General features: G+C 41.7%; 1 non-coding gene across 1 annotated transcript; it reads left to right on the plus strand.

Moving 5' to 3' along the window:
- The first annotated feature begins 1405 nt into the window (after positions 1-1405).
- On the plus strand, positions 1406-1511 carry LOC120105720 (small nucleolar RNA R71). The gene has a single exon (XR_005508038.1). It is a non-coding gene; the product is annotated as a small nucleolar RNA R71 (small nucleolar RNA).
- The last annotated feature ends 4506 nt before the right edge of the window (positions 1512-6017 follow it).

The raw sequence follows: 6017 nt of genomic DNA on the forward strand, positions 1-6017 counted from the left end.
TAACTCACCTAAACCAAGTTTCTCATAAACTGAATAAGGTAGAAGGTTGACACTTGCCCCTAGATCTAAGAGTGCTCGATCAATGAAATTATTTCCTAAGACACAGGAGATGGTGGGAGCACCAGGATCTTTGAATTTTGGAGGGGTGTTGTGTTGGAGAATAGAACTCACTTGCTCAGTTAGGAAGACCTTTTTAGGCACATGTGCCCTAGATTTTCGCTTTTGTGTACAAAGGTCTTTGAGAAATTTGGCATAGGAGGGAACTTGTCTAATAGCATCAAGAAGCGGAAGGTTGATTTTCACTTCTTTGAAAACCTCCATTATTTCCTCTAGTGAAGTTCCTTTTTTGCCAAAGGGAGAGGGTGAATTAAGAGCTTCAGAAAATGGAGCCTTTGGGGTGTGAGTTTTGGCAGAAGGTGGACTAGCTGAAGAAGAAGAAGGTTTTTCATTTGACACATTTCTATCCTCTTCTTCATCTTCCTTATTGTTGTCCTCCCCAATCTTATTGTCTACTACACGTCCACTCCTTAGGGTAGTCAAAGCATTGGCTTGTTCATGATGAATTGCATTTAGTTGATTTTCTTGAGCCATGTATTGTCCCCTAGGATTACTTAGTGGTTGGCTTGGAAGCTTTCCTTCCTCTCGCTTGTTTAGTGCATTAGCTAGTTGACCCATTTGGGATTCTAGCTTGGCGATTGATTGCGTATGAGAGTGCACTAATTGTGTAATGGTTTCCAAACCTTGAAGGGCGTTCAACACTTTCTCCTCAAAGGCTGTGTTTCTTTGGGGTGGAGGAAGAATGTGTTGAAATTGAGTTGAGGGACGGTAGGGATGAATATTTTGTTGGGTTTGAAAATTCTGAGAATTTTAAAAATTTTGGGAATAGGGTTGGGCTGTGTTCGAAGCTTGCTGCTTCCAAGAAAAGTTTGGATGATTTCGCCATCCCGGGTTATATGTATTGGAAAATGGGTCATTACCCGGTCTGGGCTGTGTTTGAGCAGCATTGATGTGTTCTTGCACGAGTTCGGGATATTGGGGTGCTGAGGGGCACTCATGAATAGGGTGGGATGGGCTAGAACAAATAGTACACACTTGTGCTTGGGAAGAGTTCATGTAATGCCCACATATCATCAGTTGGTCAATCTTATGGGACAATGCATCTACCTTGCTAGACAGGTCCATAGAATGACTTATTTCACAAATGGTCCCTTTTCTTTGAGAACTCGGGGGTGCTTGACGAGAACATGAAGCATGGTGGAGGGAGTTTTCATTTAGATTTTCAAATAATTTCCATGCTTCATGCTCATTTTGAAGCATGAATGTCCCCCCACATGCGGCATCAATCATCTGACGGTTTCGTTCAGTCAATCCGTCATAGAAGCATTGCACTAGCTGCCACTTAGGTATTTGATGATGTGGGCATTTACGGATTAGGTCCCGAAATCTCTCCCAAGTTTCATGAAATTCTTCTCCCTCAGTTTGGGAGAAGCTTGTAATGGCACGTCTAAACTGGTTCGTTCTTCCTATGGAAAAGTATTTTTTAAGGAATTCTTGTTGCATTTGATCCCAAGAACGAATTGAGTTAGCTTCTAAAGAATTCAGCCATTGTTTGGCTCTATCTTTAAGGGAGAAGGGGAATAATCTAAGTTTCAGAGCATCATCAGTGAAATTCTGAATCTTGACAGTGGTGCAAATTTCAAGGAATTCATCTAGGTTTTTATATGGATCTTCATTGGTGAGCCCATAAAAAGATGGAAGCATTTGGATCACACTAGACTTTATTTCATATTGTACAGCTGCTACCTCAGGTAATCGAATGCAAGAAGGGGAAGTATAAATAGTGGGAGTAAAGTATTCCCTCAGGAGTTTGGGTTATTCTTCAGCCATCTTAAGAGGTGGGGATGATCCTAATGTTTTGATCTTAGCTCGAATGTTCCTAAGGGTTCGTTCTATTTCAGGGTCAAAAGGTAATAGGTTTTGTACTCTAGAACGACTACCATGCATACACTAGTACTCGATCAATCAAGCATGCAATAAAAGAGAAAAGCATATCAATCCTAGTCTTTGTCCTAAAATCACTAGACAGCTCCTAACTGGTTTGAAGAGGGCACCTAAGCCTCCAATCCGGTCTAATGAACCGAGTTGACCAGGTAAGCTCCCAGGTAAGTGGAGGGGTCACGATGCGTTCGCAAAGGTCCCACTTAAAACCCACTTGCCTCGAACAGATGAACTGTCTCCCTTATAGGGACAAAGCTTGCCTAGACATCAACTAAGCCACAGAGCGAAATTGGTGCAACTTTCGGTGATCTTCGTCCTATTGAGCTCGAATGTCCCTAGGGGCCAATGTCTAATTGATTTTAATTAAAGTGACACTATGTGAGATTGAGTTCACCTAAATTGGGCAAGAGTCCGGTGATGAAATCCGGCTCTTATCTTGTTGGGGTGATTGTCCTTACTATGTGCAAATTGATTTGTGTATGTGTATCAAGCATGCATTCACAATTTTGCTATAATTAAAATCAAACAATCACCACAAAATTTCAAACCAATAACTAATTTAAATAAGAAAAGTTTAGAGGTTACCAAAGGGAATTTCCCCAACGATTTTTTTTTTTGTTTTTTTTTTGCAAACCTCTACAGCATTTCTTTTCCGGCAGTTCTCCTTTTGATCATCCCAGATTTTTTTTCTTTCTCGATTCCTGATAAAAGAAATAAATAAATAAATAAAAATTGGTAAGGGAGAAAAAGAAGAAAAGTAATAATAATAGAAAAAAAATTTTAATTAATTTTTTTTTAATTTTTAAATAATTTTTTTTAAATAAGAAAAATAACTATGCTAGCAATCCCCGGCAACGGCGCCAAAAATTGATCGGTTATTTTAATTTCAAAAATAAACCACGTAATAGCACGTATCCTGTAGGATAGTGATTACGGGTGTCGGTCCACAGGGATTGAAGACAAGTTATTTTTTCTAATTAAATAATTACTTCAAAGGGGATAAGCTAGAGTAAATGATAAAAACTAAGAATTAATATGGGTGTAGTAGTATGAATTATCTATGGAGAGAGGTGTTTAGGGCTAGATTCCACCGATAGATTTATATCCGTGACGCTTTTCAATGATTGAGTTGTATGTAAGACTTGATTGCTCCCGACTACAAGCCAAAGCAATCACAAAAGAAAATTATAACTAATTTCCAGCATGAATCATCTAAGTCTAGCACAAACCATCTACTCTAACGATAAGCATGACCTGTCTAACCTAGCATGATGCATCTGATCATTAAGTCATTAAACATGAAATCGATGTCACATGAATATCTCCTCCAAACCACAGGTGTTGGATTCGATGAAATAGATCAATCTATGTAAAATATTTTATGCAAGATAAATGATTCACATAAATTGGATAAATCATAAGATCAATTGATAAATTCTTCATCATGCAACCATCTTACAATACAAACTCAAATCAATAAAAATGAAACGAATACTCCTCTATGGCTTCATCAAACTCCTAAACCGAGGCTTAGCTGCTCATGGTGGCCGGAAGTCCTCCCATCTTCATAAAAAATTGCTCTTCACTCCCTTCCGCTCCCAGCCTCTCTCTCTTCTCTTTTTTTTTTATTTTATTTCTTCATCTCCCTCTCGGCTTTCTTCTTCTTTTCACTGAAACAGGGGGTCTCCCCTGTTTTTCTGTTGAACCGAGCTCTCCCCCCCGGCTCCCCCTTGCTGCCACCGAACGCCCTCTTTTTATAGCCGTCCGGCGCACGCGGAGAGAAGGAAGAGCGGATCACGGCAGCTGATTTTGGGGCGTGGTGCCGGGAGGCAGATGAAGGGCCGGATCACAGGCTGGTTGCGGAAGAGGTGATCCGTGGCATGATGCGGGAGGCTGAATCACAGGCTGGGGATTCCAGAATGGAGTTGACACGTGATGCTTACGGACGCAAAAGATCTCAAATTCGGAAGGGGGCTGGGATCATGCTTGCAGTCGGACGGAAGGAGTTGGATGGCCGTGGGATCGGATCATCCGGGATGCTGGCTGAAGGAGAAACGGGCGCGTTGGGAGGAGCCGAAGGAGAAGGTGGCCGGATCCATGGCGTGATATGCTGGGAGCCTGTCTTGGACGATCGGAATGGCAGCGCGGAGGCGGGGATGCAGGCGGAGAAAGAGGTGGAGGAACGGGAGGCTGGCTGCACGCACGGTGATCGCGGAGGGGCTGGTCGCCGGCTGCACCGCGTGGAGGATCTGCATCGCTGGCGAGATCGACGAGAGGAACTGGCTGCACGCATGGTGATCACGTGGTTGGGAAGCTGGGAAGGATAGATAGCGGGAGGAATAAACAGCGGGATAGCGGGAGGAAGAAGATAAACAGTGGGTTTTTTTTATTATTTATTTATTTATTTATTTATTTATTTTTTATTGATTTATATATATATATTTTTAAAACACTGTTCATATGAACAGTGTTTTCACGGGACACTGTTCATATGAACAGTGAATCCAGTAATTCTTCCTGAAATTATTTTTATTTATTTTATTATTTTATTTTATTTTATATATATATTTTAAATTATAAATTTTATATGAAGGCACGCAAGGCATTGGTTGGGAATTGACTTTAGGTTTGAGGTGGGTCATGATCGTTGATTTGCTTGAACTTGTTCTTGAGCCCAATGTCATTTTATTCTTACTAAACCGCTTCAGATTGAACTCAACCAGATCAGACCGTGACTTAATAAAAGGGTTAATCAAATATTTTTCCATACAATTATAACTTTCAATCTAACCAGGACCAAAGCCCATTGAATTATACCCTTAGCTTGATTGCAACTCCATCAGGTTAATAATTCAGGTCAACACAATCTCCTCCTTATATATTTTCTTATAGTTTTCATGAAAGATCGCAACCGGAAGAGAGACAAGTTCAGAGTCGGTTTTAAGAAAAGAATTATTTACTTCTTACCATAATTTAAATTTATTTCATTGTTTATTCAATTTCATGGTAAAATATGTATTTATCAGTTTAAGAACATGGATAAGTGCTATGAAAAGATAACTAAATTATAAATTATTCAGCACTTATCAGAGAACCCTCTCGCGCACTGCGATACACAGATCGCATGGGTGAGAAAACCCTTCACAGGATGGGATTTGATAAGGTAGAGGGAGTCTGGGTCAGGAAATCATCCTCTTCCACACCTACTACTCAACACTCCCCCAGCCCTGATCATGATTCTGACTTTCCCACCTATCCCTCCACCTTAGCACCATCCACTTCAGCCGGACCCTCCTCTTCAGCACCTCCTACTCAGCCACTAGAGGTCCGGATCTCTCCTGAGCAGCTCCGGGAGCTGCGGCAGGAGATCGTGCGGGATCTTCGGGACGACCTACTGAGCGAGCTCCGAGGTCCAGCCACTGCTCCCTCTTCTGCATTGGTTCCCTCATTATCAGCCGTGACCGAGATGACGGCTCATCTGAGGGAAGAGATCTATAATGTCAGAAGCCTTATACCTTGCCCAATTCTCAAACATGAGCGATGTCACAAGCAACACACGAAAGATGCGAGATGACATCCGACACGACTTGGGCAGCCAGAGTCAGGGGGCCGAGCGTCTGGCGAATGTGTTGATCTCCAAGTTGGATACCCTTCAGGCGAGTCTGACTGAGCTCTCCTCGATCCACAGTAGGGCCACCTCGGCGATCATCACGCAGCTAGGGAACGTCACAGATGGGGTCAGTCTACTTATGGAACAATCAAGACTGGGCAAGGCAGCCACATCCTCCTCGAAGAAACCATAGCCTGCTTTTTCATTTTGACATGTATTTAGTGCTTTACTCTTTGTACCTACATCTACAATCAATACAATGAGTAGACAGTTTTCTTCAATATTGTGCAAATTTAATCTCTAATTGCTTGTGTGATGTGCTTTCTTCCTTTTTGCTATGATGACAAAAAGGGGAAGAAAATATATTGAATAGACATGTAAAGGGATTCAATGAATCAATAGGGAATCA

This window comes from Phoenix dactylifera, chromosome 12, assembly GCF_051530095.1.
Source record: "Phoenix dactylifera cultivar Ajwa chromosome 12, Ajwa_hap1_PhDact_Kaust_v1.1, whole genome shotgun sequence".
Classification (NCBI taxonomy): Eukaryota; Viridiplantae; Streptophyta; class Magnoliopsida; order Arecales; family Arecaceae; genus Phoenix; species Phoenix dactylifera.